This window comes from Phyllostomus discolor, chromosome 6 (assembly GCF_004126475.2).
Source record: "Phyllostomus discolor isolate MPI-MPIP mPhyDis1 chromosome 6, mPhyDis1.pri.v3, whole genome shotgun sequence".
NCBI classification, from domain to species: domain Eukaryota; kingdom Metazoa; phylum Chordata; class Mammalia; order Chiroptera; family Phyllostomidae; genus Phyllostomus; species Phyllostomus discolor.
Genome location: NC_040908.2, coordinates 48,855,477 through 48,870,403, shown reverse-complemented (window position 1 = coordinate 48,870,403; position 14,927 = coordinate 48,855,477). Strand labels below are relative to the sequence as shown.

General features: G+C 49.1%; 1 protein-coding gene across 3 annotated transcripts in view; it reads right to left on the bottom strand.

Moving 5' to 3' along the window:
* ADD2 (adducin 2) overlaps positions 1-14,927 on the bottom strand; it is a 102,607-nt gene that overhangs the window by 44,097 nt on the left and 43,583 nt on the right. For 2 of the 3 annotated variants that reach the window (XM_028516809.2, XM_036028103.1), the window contains exon 2: positions 4,383-4,500. The gene's annotated coding sequence lies outside the window, so the exon portion shown is untranslated. Of the gene's footprint in view, positions 1-4,382; positions 4,501-8,795; positions 9,082-14,927 lie in introns of those variants that run through there. The other variant, XM_036028102.1, reaches the window with a different exon arrangement.

Genomic DNA, 14,927 nt, shown 5'->3' with positions numbered 1-14,927 from the left:
AGAGCTTTAGCCTTCTCCTTGTTGTCTGATCCCCTTCTCAGCAAAGCTAGGCAAGTGTCTTGATTGAACAATAGGGAGATACTAACCAAAGAGCATTCCATGAGATTAGGACACCTGGCTTTCATCCTCAACCTGCCCCTCCCTCAGTTTACCTCCAAGGGCTACCGTTCTGCAAGGAGGTGGGGTACTCTCTTGTTCTCTCAGAGCACTCCTGGCTCCCGGGTTCTGATCCGCTCTGCCCCCTTGGCTAATCATGTTAGCCCAAGCCTCAGCCCTCATTCCAGCCAGCAGCTCATTACTGATGGCTAGCAGTCCCTGAGCCGTCAGGACTCTGCCCCCCACCTTCCAGTTCCTCTGGGTGGGTGGGCGCGGATGGTGCGCTAGGTAAGAGGACAAGTGGGGGTCTTCCCCGTCAGCCCAGAACTCTTGGTCACTTTCTTCCTTTCCCCTCCCTCCCTCCCTTCCTTGCATTTTTACGTTTTTGGGAAGGGCATATAGCAAGTTCAAGAGAAGGCACATGAAAAAGGTCCCTTAAGAATCAGCTGATGGCCTGAACCTTTGGCCTAGAGCAGTGGTTCCTAACATTGTGGTCACCTGGAGAACTTTTAAAAATACTTATATCAAAGATTTAAATGTTATTAGTCTGGAGTGTGACCTGGACATCAAGCTCCCTGGCTGATTCTAATGGGCAGCCAAGGTTGAAATACTGCTGGCTAGATGTTAATGGTTGGAATGTGTAATGAAAGGTGTCCATTCCAGGTGTTGGCCATTTCCAGCAAGCTTGCCAAAAACAGTACAAAGCCTCTTGTTCTCTTGTTTCTAACACTAGTGGCAGGTGCCACTTCCTCCTCCTCCCACTCCAACCTCCACCTGCCACCATACACTTGACCTGGGGCAGCAAGGGTGCTCCAAATGCCATTAAAACCCACTTTTGCAAGTTTACCAATCCATGACCTCTGATCTTAATTCTTTCACTAATTAGTCATCTCCTTCTGAAAGCTCTCACCAGATCTCCCCCAAACAGCACCACCCTAACCCGTCAGGTCTGTGGGAAGGAGGATGGAAGAGGGAGGAGGGAGACTAGGAGTGGCAGCCAGAAACAAACATTCTCTAAAGAAATATTTTGAGATATTTGTCAGGTTGCTAGAATGGTTGCAGTTGTACTTCCTAATATTTCAAGATTCTTCAACCAAGTGAAGAAAGAGTGACTGAGATCACTAAGGATGTTTCTGGTGGAAGTAGCTCAGGGCTAGAAGTCAGAGTCCGCAGTTTTGCCCCAGTTCTGTCGTTCTCTAGCTGCAAGGACTTGGACAAGTAATTTCCCTCTTTGGGTCTCACTTTGTCCATCCCTAAATGAGGAAGTGAACAGAATGACCTCAGGGCCCTTTCTAACTCTGACACTACAGAGAGAGAGAGAGAGAGAGAGATCGATTGGTGTAGAAGAGACAGAAGCATGGAAGATGCAGGTTTCCTGGTGCAACAGACCTTCTTCCTGCACACCCCCCACCCCGACCTGCCATGCCTCTCCCTTAAGCCAAATGGTGAAAGAGAAACATTTGCAAAGAACACAAATGACCTACTGACAGCTGCCTTGTGGGTTCAAGTCAATTCCACGCGAAGGGGTGAGTTAAGAATCGTTCACCTCCACCATGCTCCCACCCAGCCTCATCCCTGGCACTTGGGGAGTCAGAAGAGACTGCAAGGTCAAACATAATGGGAATGCAGACAGTCACCACCCGATTCTTCCGGGCAGACAGCACTGCAGGCCAGAATTCTTCCCGAGGCGTGGCCCACAGCACCCCGCCCCTTTTAATTCTCCTTGGCACTTTCACAGACTCAAATCCTTTTTAAAGTAGCAAAAAGTAACCCCCCCACCCCCCTCCCCACACACACACAATGGGTGCATTGGATATGAGCCTGAGGTCCCTGCGTTCCTTTTGACTCCAGGTCCCACCAGCTCCAGAACCACCTGAACTCTCTGCTTCTCTGGGCCTAGAGTTTTGACCAGCACAGCCCGGTACGGAGCCTTCCTGGCCTGAATCCTTTCCACCAGGACGAGAAAAGGCTGATTCTCTTAGCTTCCCTTTGGAGTGGCTGCACTTCCCGGGGAATAGGCCTGAGAAGGCTCTGAATTATCTCTCCACCCTCTGAAGCACCAGGAACAAAGTCCTGGGCCTGATGGACAGGGGCCCACACCACCGTGCCTCCTGGCCTGGCTTTACATCCTAGAGCTCAGCCCCAGAGGGCTGCCCAGAGGTGCTCCCATGGGTGTGGGGTAGGAAACAGAAGCACTGACTCCCACCTTGGCAACAGGGGCCTGCTTAAGCCCTTTGACTTTGTGAACCAGGGGCATCCCTTTACGCTCCTTCCTTCTGTTCCCCAGATGTGTCTTAGGTGATTGAAGTTGTGTGCACAGTGGCTTAGTGGTTAAAAGCATAGACTCTGGAGCAAGGCAGTGAGTTCAAATTTCAATTATGTCAGCTGTTAGCTGTGTGATCTTGGGCAAGTCACCTCACCTGTCTGTGCTTCAGTCTCTCCATATATGTGGGGATTGCAACTATTTAGCTACCTCTTCATGTTGTTGTGAGGATCAGATTAGTTAGTGTATATGAAGTGCATACTTGAAATAGTGCCTGGTGCATAGCAAGTGCTATTAAGCATTTGCTCTTATTATGTGTCATTGAGAGGCTAGAATCATCATAGAACTAAGAACTTGAGTAATGAGAGGCTTATGATTCGATTATAAACAGGTGTTCACTAACTGTAATTACATGTTTTAATTAAAAAAAATCAATCTTGAGCTATAGGAACCAAAAGAGCACATGCAGAAAAGACTGCTGAGGATGCCTCAGCTCTGACCAGACAGACTGTGGGACCATGTCCACCTGGGGACCGCAGGAGGGAGAGTGAGCAGGATGCTGAAGAGCAGGAGGCCAGTGTTCGTTGCACAGGTGTGACATCATAGAGAATACATCTGGTCTTTGTCCCCAGTTTCTGGCACAGAGCTTCAAAAACCCTTGGGGTTTGTAAAATGCCCCAAAGACACTGGGAGAACCTTCAGTTACTCACAATGAGCCCCTTCCATGAAATCTGAATTTATGCTCGTGAGGTGACTTTGCTGGGTCCTTAGATAGTTTCAAGTGAAGGACTGGCCACCAAGAAAACCCAAGCATTTGATTAGAGGGTTGCAACCTCAGCCCCACCCCCACCACAGAGGAAGGGAGGGGTAGGGGCTAGAGATTCAGTTCAACCAAGTGGCAATTACGCCTAGTAATAAAGTCCCTCTCCCCAGTGGTGATGCACACCCCCCCACAGCCCTGCATTAAGACTGTCTGGACATAGAGGCTTCCCGGTTGGTGAGCATACAGCTGGGTTGAGCTGGTGACATGCACAATTCCACAAGGAGAGGGCATGAAGCTCTGCGCCACTCCCCCAAGCCCCAGACCCTGCCCTGTGCATTGCTTCTGTTTGGCTGTTGCTGACTTGGATCCTTCATAATAAAAGTGTAATCACAATTATGGTGCCTTTGGTGAATTCTGTGATTTCTCTAGTGAATTACAGAAACAGAAGGATGGAAATCTACATCCCAGCCAGTCAGAAGTGTGGGTGGCCTGGGGACCCCACTGTAGCTGGCCTCTGAAGCAGGGCCATCATGTGGGCAGCTATGCCCTTCAACTTGTGGTAGTTAACTTGTGTGCCCTTTGGCTCTGGGTGGTGCCAGAACTGAGTCGAATCGTCGGACACCCTGTGGGTGTCAGAGAATTGGTGATGAAATAGCACCAGGCAACTTCTATCCATGATTTGTTTTTGTTCCCGGGACCGCTCTGTGAGGCAGACATTACCGTCCCAGTTTTACAGATGGAGAAACTGAATCGGAGAGGTTAACTAACTTGCCCAAAATCACAGGGATAACCCTGTGGAGCCCAGATTTCAACCAGGGCTGTCTCTGGCTCCAGGTCCCACACTCCTCCACTCCAAGTGCCCCCAAACATCTGTTGGGCTGTCCTGTGCAAGAAGGATCAGGCTGATTGCTTAGAGCCCCAAGAGCCAGAACCAGAAAAGCCAATGGTTGCTGCAGGAGACAGATTCTAGCCGAGGGCGTGAGGGAGAACTTGCCACCAGCAGGCACTGCTCGGTAGTGGGAAGGTTGGACAGGACAGCGGCCTTCTTGGTGGTGAGCTCTCCCCTGGGCTTCAGAGTGACGATGGAAGCTGTAGAGGGGTGGACTCTAAGGTCCAGCAGATCCCGTGGTAGCTGTTGAGTGAGCAGGATTGGGGGAGTTCGTACAACAACCTAAGTGTCTGGAGGCTCGTGCTGGTGAGAAGGACCCAACTGAAAATCGTGCCCACCCTCATCACCACCAAATGCTACCGACTACTTACCGGGAGGCAGGACCAGCCTCGTCCCAGGCCGCCTCTTCTCAGCGTTCAGCCTGTGCGCCTGGCTCTGCTCCCAGGGACGCCGTCCACGCCTACAGGATCTCAAACATCTGGGTGGAAACTGGAAAACACAAAGGCAACAAAAATCAGGGTGTCACCCCTGATCCACCGTGACCCTTGCACCCAGGTTTTGCAGCACCATTAGGTGGGGATTTAGTTTAAGGGCTGCTAGGAAGTTCCTTAAAATGAACTTGAAATGGATTTTTATTTTAAAAGCAAATTATGCCTATAAAAAGATTTTTTTAAAAAGCTTCATTATCTTTATAATTAGGATCAAAATTCATTTCAAAGAGAAGAAACACAAAATCCCTTTGCTGAGCATTGGCCCAGAGGAGGGGGTGCTCTGCGGGGCGGAGGGAGTGGAAGGTGGGCCCAGAGGGGCCCAGAGCTGCTGGACCGGAGGGATCTGACACCTTCCTCACACCGGCCCCCAAGTGCTCCACTAGCAGCCACTAAACTTGCAAATGCTGTGTAAGTGACTTTTGGATGCTACCCAAGAGACAGCAAGGCTGAAGAATATCACACCCCAGGCAAGTGGGAGGGTTTTAGTGTTGCCCAGGCCAGGAATTGTGGATTCAAGACAATTTCACCTAGAGTGCAAACGAAAGAAAGACCACCAGTTAATACCTGGTAACAGGTTATGAGGTGTTACTGAAGGAGGAATGAAAAGTTGTTAATATCTTACAAACAAGGGTGACTCACTACTCCAAAATTCCTGGGGTTCAAGGTCTTCAAAGGGTTAATCATTGAAAAAACAATGTAAGACAGTGATAGCTGTCCATTTTCACTTGGAACACTATGGTTCAGACCGGAGGTGCTTGTCTCATCCAGGCCCGGCAGCAATCCTGCCCCCACTCCCACCCCCACCATGACTCTGGGACCAGGCCCTGCCTTTCCTGCCTCACCAGCCAGATCAGCTCCATCCCTGACCTGCGGCTGCCCAGAGCAGCGCACCTGGAATAACTCGTCTCACCAAAGAGGACAAGGAGAATTCATCATGGCGGCATGGTGTGTCTGAGGGAGTCCGGGCCACCAGGGCACCCAGGGCACCCAGGGCACCCAGGGCTCAGCATTTGAGTGCCTAGGTGGCCCCAGAGCCCAGGCCTGAGGCTCATGCCTCTAGTTAGGGACTCTAGATAGAGACCTACAAAAGTTGTTCTCTGTGCGCTGCATGTCAGTGGCCAGCTGCGACCCTCCTTTCACTGGTCTTATTTTTAGCTAGAACAGGGTCACAGCCACCACTTCATGCTGCTTCTGTCCAATGCCCACCAACACGGGAGCCCCTCCTTCCAGGGCAGGCTGGCTCCACAGTGGGCTTTGCTGACATACCTCCAAATGCTGTTCTTTGGGTGGGTGGCCACTGACCCTCCCTCAGGACCAATCCTGCAGCCAGGTAAGCTGTCTTACCCGAAACATCAGCTTCCTCCCTTTCTCGAGTGTGTCCTGCCACAGAAATGTGAGGTTGTTCCTTCACCTGCTAACGTTTGAATTTTCTGAGTTTGAGCTATTTCTTATGTCCACTGACAGAATTAACCCTCTGACCCCAGAAGTGACTTGTACCATTCATGTAAGAAGACAGACATCTGGCCCTCAGATAAGTAAACACTACACAATTCCCATCCCAACCTCCTTGGTGTTGAAATTGTGCTATTAGAGCTTTGTTCCTTGGCTTATGGGGCTATCTCCTGATTAAAATGTAAATAGCCCTGAGAGTTATTGTGAGCAAATGTGTTGTTTGTAAAAGATTTTCCTGTGGTACCAGATCTCTGACTGCAGAGTCGGGCTGAGTGGGGTCAGGACGGGCACCCAATCAGCAAGGCTCCACGGGGAAAGGGAAGAGAAAGAGGCCTGATGCCAGGGCCACTCGAGACAGTCCTGTGCCTCAGGCAGGGCTGCCAGCCTCGGTGAGCCTCTGGGCACTCTGGCCTGTCACCCCTCTGAGCCTGCACCTGCTGTGGTGTCAAGGCCAGCGTCACCACCCATTTAGCCTCTGGTTTCCCCAGCACGTGCTTCCAGAGCCGAGCTTGCCCCAGCTTCCAGCCATCCAGGCCCTGGGGGCAGAGCTGAGAAGCAAGGGGAGGGCACCCTATGCAGTGAGAACAGCAGCATCAACCCCCAGGGCGCCTGGCACCTCCTGGAAGGTGATGGGGTTGCCTGCTCCCTGCTCTCTGTGAGCAGTCAAGCTGGGCTGGGAGGTAGAAGAATTAGGACATGGAATTCTCACCGTAGCTGGCCATCCCACGGCCACCGTGAAATCGACCTGTGGCCAATCCTGCACCAGAGCCTCCTTTACCCATCCAGCCCCTCTCTCTGTCCCCTACCCAGCCAGCCATCCACCAAGGGTCCCTGAAGCCAACCTTGACTCCCCCCTTCCTCACCCCGCGCACCCACTGTCCTAAATATCTCCCTATCCAGAGTACCACACCCTGAATCAAGCCCACATCCCTTTTCCCTTTCACGTCTCTGCCCAGTCTTTCCTCTTGTGTATGCCCCACACAGCCAGCACCAGGGTCGCTGCTCTAAAAGTGCAGGTGTGGCCCATGCCTGCCACTGCCCTACTGAGAGCTCATCGGTGGCTCCCATCACCTGGGCCAGTGTTCCTTTACCTTATTTTTTTCCTAACTCCTACTCCTCTAGACAAAATTTTGTGAAATTTAGATTGATTACCCAAGTGACAGGTATTCTTTTTATATTTATCTAATATAAAATTTTAATTCTGAATTTACCTTTTCAAACCTAACACGTGGTCCATGTTGAAAACTGAAACCCACCCATCCTGCCCAGGGGACTGTGGCCCCCTGCTCTGGCCGCCCGCTTCCTCTGGGAGACTGCTGCCCTGCGGAGGGAGGTCCAAGCTCTTAGCTGGCACAGACGCCTGTGGGCCTGCAGTGCCGCCCCGCCCCCTGCCCCCATGCCTGTCATTGGTACTATTCCTGGGGCCTGGAAGGCACTAGGCTGGTTCCCACCTTGTGGGTGGTTCATGCTGCTCTCCCCCAGGAGCACTCTTGCCTCTTGACCTTGTCCTTTCAGCTCGGATTGTCCTCCCTCAGAAGCCTTCCCCCACACCCCTGTGCCTTAGGTTCTCAAATGACCCTGACTCTCCCCTTTCACTCCACTTACCACCCAATAGTAACAGTCTGTTTCCACAAGCTCCTAGTGGGCAAGGCCTGGTGTCTTCAGCATTTCTCTGCTCCCCATGTTGCCATAGGACCTGGGGCCAGGTAGGTCCTAAATAAACATGAGTTGGAACTAAAACTCAACTAACAGTGGATTGCAAGGAGTCAGGCTGGTTTGGCAAAGCAGCCTGGGGTCCAGGCCCTGGGGTCCCAGGGGCTGGTTAGCAAGGCCCCAGGGGAGCTCCTGGCACAGTGTGGGGAGACAGGCCCTCAGCAGCACATTTCAGGCTTAGGTGCTGAGTGTTTGTGGAGGCTGCGTGGTAGGTGCCCTAGTGCCTAAATCACCCCGTCTGAAACACAGCATTCTTTTGTTATGTAGCCCAAATGCTGCGCCCTCTGGCAGCCATTCTTCGTGCCTATTTTGGAGCAGAATTCCAGCAATTGATTACAGCTCTCAAACTACCAAATCCCACCCCACAATATAACCTTATGATTATGAGGAGACGAGAGAAGGTAATGTTCCATACTGTACATCCTGCGCCACAATCCCTGTGCCTCCCCTCCGTTCAGCACTGCCCTTCATCTCACCTCTTCCCGCCAGCAGCCCTCCCCTGCCCCCACACCCCCACGCCTCTGCTCTCTCCGCTCAGGGAGCCCTGGGGCTCCCCCTAGGCACCTCCAGTCTGCATCTTCACACTCTTGACCCTGCTCAGCAAGGACTCTGTTTGGGATTCAGGTCCTAGGAGAGCAGCTGAGGACTGTGAATCATGAAAGACACTCCCTGTCACAGGTCATTTTCTCTCCTGTCCCTCTGAAGACCAGGTACGTGTAATCACTGGAGTATGAAATCACATCTCTATGGGTCATTCCTTACAGCTGTAGAAAAAACAGAAGGCCTAGAAGGGGAGTAACAGATGTCCAAGTTATCTGACTTTCTGTTTAAAATCTGTTTAAGCTTGTGAGCGCCAAGGAGAGGCGGGTGCCTGTCCCCTGCCACTTCGGGTGGAGATGCCCAGACAGGAGCGGACAGTCTGAATCTCCTGGCACCCTGAGTCCTAGGTGGAAAGATGCTGCAAGGTGTCATTTCCCAGCTGCTCCCACCACTGCCCTGGGCAAGGCCACACTCCTGTGGTGGTGCCAGCCTCTGAAAGCCCTCGTCCCCTGTCCCACAGCTCACCCCAAACAAGGACACACAGAATTTGCTCCAAGCTTTACTCTGGAAGTCAGAGCCCAAACTCACCGATCCCTGAATGACACTTCCAAACGCAAGGGAGGAGCCAGTCTCAGCCTGGCGGCTGTGACTTAGCAGAGTAACGGGAGACTGTTGAATAAGGGACTGGGCCACACCCTGCCTGGTCTGTTCAGATACAGAGAAAGCTCTTACTGCTGGGGGGTGGGATTAGGGGTAAAGCTTATCATCCGCTTCTTCACAGGCTTCTGACTTTTTCAAAAGTCTACATCAGGTATTAACTGCTGTAACCATTTAGGACAGAAGCAGTTTAAGAGAAGAAAGGGAGAGAGAGATGACCGAGCCTCCCTCTGCCCAACTCGGGGAAACCCCCTGGGCTGGAAGGATCCTTCGACCCCTGATGGCTACAGGCCCAAGCAGCACTCATCTCTGAGCAGCTCAGCTGCTTCCCTAGTGAAGGCCAGTGAATTTGATTAGCTTTCTAGCAAAGGACCCTTCTCACCAGCGCTGCAGGGAAGGGCCCACCACCCTGGTCTCCAGGGGAGGAAGCCGAGGCCCCAGGAAGTGGAGTGACTTGATCAGGACCATAGAACTAGTGAAGGGCAGGGCTGGGTTGACCCACCGGGTTCCAGAACCTGTCCTCTCTTTTTACTTCACCACATTCTCCTCTTTTCCTCCAAATGAAGGTAAGCAGAAGCAGGGAGCCTGGTAGGAAAGTGGGGAATGGAAATCAGAAAGTGGCCAGAGCCCAAGGCCCAGGCACCATATTCCTGGAAGAAGTTCCAAGAATTTAGCAAGCATCTTAAATAATAATTCTGGTTCCTATTTCTGACACAGACACACTAAAGGATATAATTAACAGTCCCTGCTCTCCAAAAGCCCACCAGGGACTTGGGGCAAGGGGGAGCTCATAGACAGATTGTTGCAATACTAGGGAGACTGTGCTTCCCTGGAGGCTCATGAATGGAGGGTTCCATGGAGATCTCAACCTTAGGCTCCAGCATTGAACTTCAACTCACTTGTCAGATACCTCTGCTGCCAATCACAAAACCACGTGGACGCTGTGCCTCCAATGAAGGGGAGAGAAAGGGGATTCAGGAAGCCTTGGTGATGCAGAGACAAAGCTGAACTAGCAGGATGGCTGGGCTCAGCCTTCCAATACACAGGTCCTTCAATGAAAGGTCAGCCAAATTTGCATGCTATGTACATGATAAAAACCCACCAAAACTGCCGTCTAACTGAACTGACACAGCCTCTGGTTCACTGGTGTGCACCTCTTGGGCTGCCCTAGAGTCTAGTCACAGATACTTTTAAGGGGTCATCTTATCTACCTTTTGCCTTCAGGCGGACTATACCTAAAACCAGTGGAGCTACATTTTGAAAAGTTTCACTTTGGTCAAGTTCAAACATAAAACACAGTTGGTTCTGCTTTTTGGCCTAATCTGTGAGCTTGTGAGGTAAGGACGCAAAACACCTGGAATTTACTTATAAAAAATTATGTATTTATTCTTACATGTTTAAACTTCAGTCTCCTTCCAAGTACTCTCCATTTGATTCAACCTATCAAGACTTTTTTCCACTGCTTTTGAACTACCTTTATTACTTCTGCTGTTTTTTGTTTCACCTCTTCCACATTGGCAAAATATTTCCCTTTGAGGACTTTTTTCATCTGGGAAACAAAAAAAGCCTTTTGGGGCAAGATTGGGAGATAAGGAGGGTGAGGCATGGGGGTCATGCCATTTTGGGGGTCAAAAACTGCTGAGCACAGCATGGTGTGGGGAAACACACTGAAAGTCTTTGAAAAAATTCACTGAAGCAAAACACAGCCTCTCACAACAACTCCAGCTGGTACACTGATACAGATGGGTCCCTAGAACACTCACCTAGCAAGGGAAGCCTGTTCTACAAGGGGCTCGCCCTCCAGAAGGGAATTCCATTCTTTTGGGTCCTCCCTCATATGCTCTTCAGTAGGAAAATGAAGAGTACACCACTGAATCATGGGACTAGGACTACGCTGGCCCCCATTCCATCCCCCACCAAGAAAGCCAGGAAACAGCTATTGGATAGCGTGGCCTTCTATGTCTAATGGAATAAACCATATCCTGGGCCACAAAGTAGAAATAGATGCTCTTTTAGCACATGAAGGTCAAATTTCTTTTGTTCCTTTTTTAAAAAATAGGTTTTGTTGAGGGATTTTCTTACTAATTGGGCATAAGAGAAAACTGGAAGAGCAGCTTGCATCTAAAACTGGAGGGGGATCTGACGCCATCCCTCCCCTCTGCAGACTGAGAACGCTCTAAAAATGTACAACTCCAACGAGACCTGGGACTTGCTGACTTAGGGGAGGGGAGGGAGGCGAGGCAGTGGGCCCAGGAAGAGGGAGGGCAGAAACTGGAGAAAATATGTGAAAGGGCAGGGGTGTCCAAAGGCTCACATGGGGAACTCTGCTGCCTCTGGACCATCTCTATGGAGACACCCCCAAAGCCTGGTAAGTGAGGCTCAGAATACCTCAGAGTGTCAGGAACAAGATGGAAAGGATAGGAAGCATGTTGTTTCACTTTCCACTCCTATGATCTTCCCTATGGTCTTGCATGGTTTGGATTTTATCATGAAGATATTAAAGAAAGAACTGTTCACCCTCACTATGTATCAGTGCGTGTGTTTGCACATCCACATGTCATAGACAATGCCATGTGCCCACTAAATGCGTTTCCTCTTCTTCTTGGGCACACACATTTCCCAGCCCCCTCCCTCTGGATAGAGCTACAAGGAATATAGCCAATGAGATGTAAGCAGAAGTGATGCGTATCATCTGTAGCTGAGGTTATTAAGAGCAGAGGTGCCTGCTCCACACTTTCTCCTTTTTGCCTGCCTTCTGGGTGCATAGGATTCAGTGGAAACGCTAGGACCCTTGGGATGATGCAGCCGCTGAATGGAAGGAGCCAGGTGTCACTGAAAGCAGTCAGTTAACTGATCACAGATTCCAAAGTTGTTGTTACAGCAGGTAGCCTGCCCTGAAAACATATTCACCTTTTCTTTAGTTCAGGGTAGTCTTCTATTAGCTCCATGGTTGTTTCTCCATTCCACTCACTCCGTGTCCCCTTCACGATCACCACTTAGCCATAGTCAAGTCTCTGTTCTCTCGTTTTCTCTCTCATTTGTTTTTTTATTACAAGTAACACACAATATTATACCTGTGTTGGTTTCTGGTTCTCTCATTAGTTTTATTATTGACAATTTTTTTTGCATTCTGATTATTTGCCAATATTATTTCCAACTTCACTGATTTTAATTAATCAAAATAATGTGGATTTTAATTATAACATTGAACATTTTCTTTTTTGCATACTTCCCTTATTTTATCTCCATTTTCACCTCAGATCTTTTCATCTATGACTGCCCTCTTATTTCTTGTAGCTATATTATTGTATTAAGGATACCAAATAGTTTTATGACATTTTTCTTATGTATCCCAAAGCAGACTATTGTAACAGGCAAGTGCTTCTTTTGAGTCTTTCAGATCATTTATCTTTTTGCAAAGTATCTTTTCTCAAGATCCCTCTAATTGCTTTCCTTTGCCTTTATTCTCAAACAAGGTAAAACCAAGTCTCCCGAGATACAGCCTATAGGAAAAGCAGCTTCTAGCAAAAACTGATCAGGAAACCACATGACTTCTGGAAATCAAAGGTGGTCGACACATGATGTGGGCCCCAAGCTGACTGTGGCACTTACCATAATAGTCAGTCCACTTAGGATGAGAGATTCTAAAAGACAACTCCCAAGGAAACCAGCTGGGTCCCACACCCAGGCTATAAAATAGGTGCTCCTTCTATAGAAAACTTACTGAAGTTCAGTCAAACTCATTTCTAGAAGGTAGGGAAATTGGTCTATGAACCTCAGACTCAAGGAGATAAATAATTAGGTGAAACCACAAATATTAAAATACGACTTCTTCACAGCTTGCTGGGATTGATAAGGTCCAGGAAGGAGGGAATAGGAGATAAATATGATAAACACTGTGGGGACGACTGGAGGGCTATCGGACACGGGAGACTCGGTCAGCTGCTGCTCGGGTGCCTCGTGCTTGAAGAAATGATGTGGGAGGTGAGTCATACAGGCAAGCAAAGGAAGGCCATTAAAAAGTCCTCAGTGAAGTCAGAGAAATGTCAGCCCAGGTACTGAATTGATAGTGAGGGGTAAAAATAAACTAAACATTGGCATCACTGTATTTCTTCAAGCTAAAATGTTATCGTTATCAGTATTTTAAATATTACTAATGTGGACAAAAAAGGGAGGGGTTTCGTTCTATGGAAAGTCACAGAATGATCTGACCATAAATTCCTGACTGGGCAGGTCATGGTGGATAGTCACCCCCCAGGCCTATAACTTCTTTAATGAAAGGTTTGAAGTCAGCCCTGACATTGTTCTTGAGCATCTAGGATAACACACCTTTGACATGCCGGAAGTAATACCCCTTGAAGGGGGTATTAACCCTCCAGAGAGCACATTACCTTGCTAACCATCCTGTAATCCAGTCCCACCTTGCTTTCTCCAATCCTCCTTACGTCCCCTCCTTAATTTCAAATGCATAAAAGAAGCTGCTCCTATTCTCCTTTGAGATCTTGTTCCCTGGCATATGTTGTCAGTTTGGCTCAAAGAAACTTATAAAAATTCTCTGTAGGTTTGGATGTTATTATGTCGACACTAAGAAAGGAAAACCACTGCCAAGTACTCATATAATTCTAAGCCATCAGGAATCGGAGGACACATCCTATTTCCAGAGATGTTGACAGTGGGGAAAAATGTGTGCCTTAGAGTTAATGAAGTATGGGAACCCAACTGAGAAGTTAGTGTCCCCCGCTTTGGGACTCTCCTTCCCAGGGTGGGGAGCGTGGCAGGCCATCCCTGAGCCAGGAAGCCGAGGGAGGAGGCAGGAGAAAGAGGCCATGGGCTGTGGGAGAGCCCCTGGACACCCGACTCAGGGCTTATGGGTGGACAGGTTTGTTGGTTGCAGTCCTGCTTCTTCCAGGTGCAGCATCCTGAAATCTGTGAGGCAAGACTGATGTGCCCGGCTTCCAAAAAGGTTTCACTCAGGAGTATAATATCATGAGGCAAGAGCAGAAGAAGATGAGAAGGCCAGAGCTTAACAGACAAGATGAGATGAAAATGGAGATTGATCCACTCCTTGCATTTCTTATTCCTTGAGCTGATGAAAACTGCCATGGCTAGAAGTGTTCTCCAGAAAGACTACCACACAGTAAGTGCTTAACAAATGTTAGTTACCAATCCCTATACACCCACAAGAACCCTCCCCTATCTGCCACTCAGATCTGCCCTGAGTTTTGAGGCAAGCAAAAGGAAAATTAAGATCTACTATGAAGGGCAGGGCCGGGGTGGTAAATAACACAGGAGTCCAACACTATCTCATTACAATAAGGGCCCAGGGAGTTGGCTCCACCACACAGCATCATGGCTAAGTGTCCAGGCTCTGGAGACCATTAAGAGCCCAGAATAGGATCCCAACTCTGCATCTTTCTAGTGGTGTGACCTTGGGCAAGTTACTTCTCTAGATTTCAGTTTCTTCATCTGTACAATGGGGACAAAAACAGTACCTCCTCAGAGGATTATGAGATAATATACAAAGGCACAGGCCTGATAAATAAGAAGGGCTCAATAAATGTTAAGTGCTACTATTAAATCATTCTTCATGTGGTCTATTGACATTGAAACAATTGAATTTTTTAAGTCACAGTCTGGATTCCATCTTGCCAGCTAGTATACATCTGGGCTTACCGCCTCATCAAATGTTCTCAAGGGAACGTCAGTGAAGCTGTAAAACTGACGTTAATAAAATTAGGCAGGTTATGTTTGCCGCTGAATTTCTGTATTAAAGAAACAGGTAGATTTTTGGCTGATGTGCAGTTTTAAACAGTGGGTTCCATTTTTTTGACTGAGCAGGTAATCTGGCACTTCCAGTGCGGGTCACAGAGCTGTTGTACCTGCATCTCTAGGGAAAATGCCTGGACTGGTCTGCAGGTTTTCCCAGCTAATTCCCTGACCCCCCTGACCTGGTCATTTAGTACATGGATGAAAGGTTGTGCCCAGGCATCTGACACACATGTGCCTTGGGAAAGGCTTCTGGCCCTTCTTGGCAGTCAAACTTGGAACTCGGGAGAAAGGTGT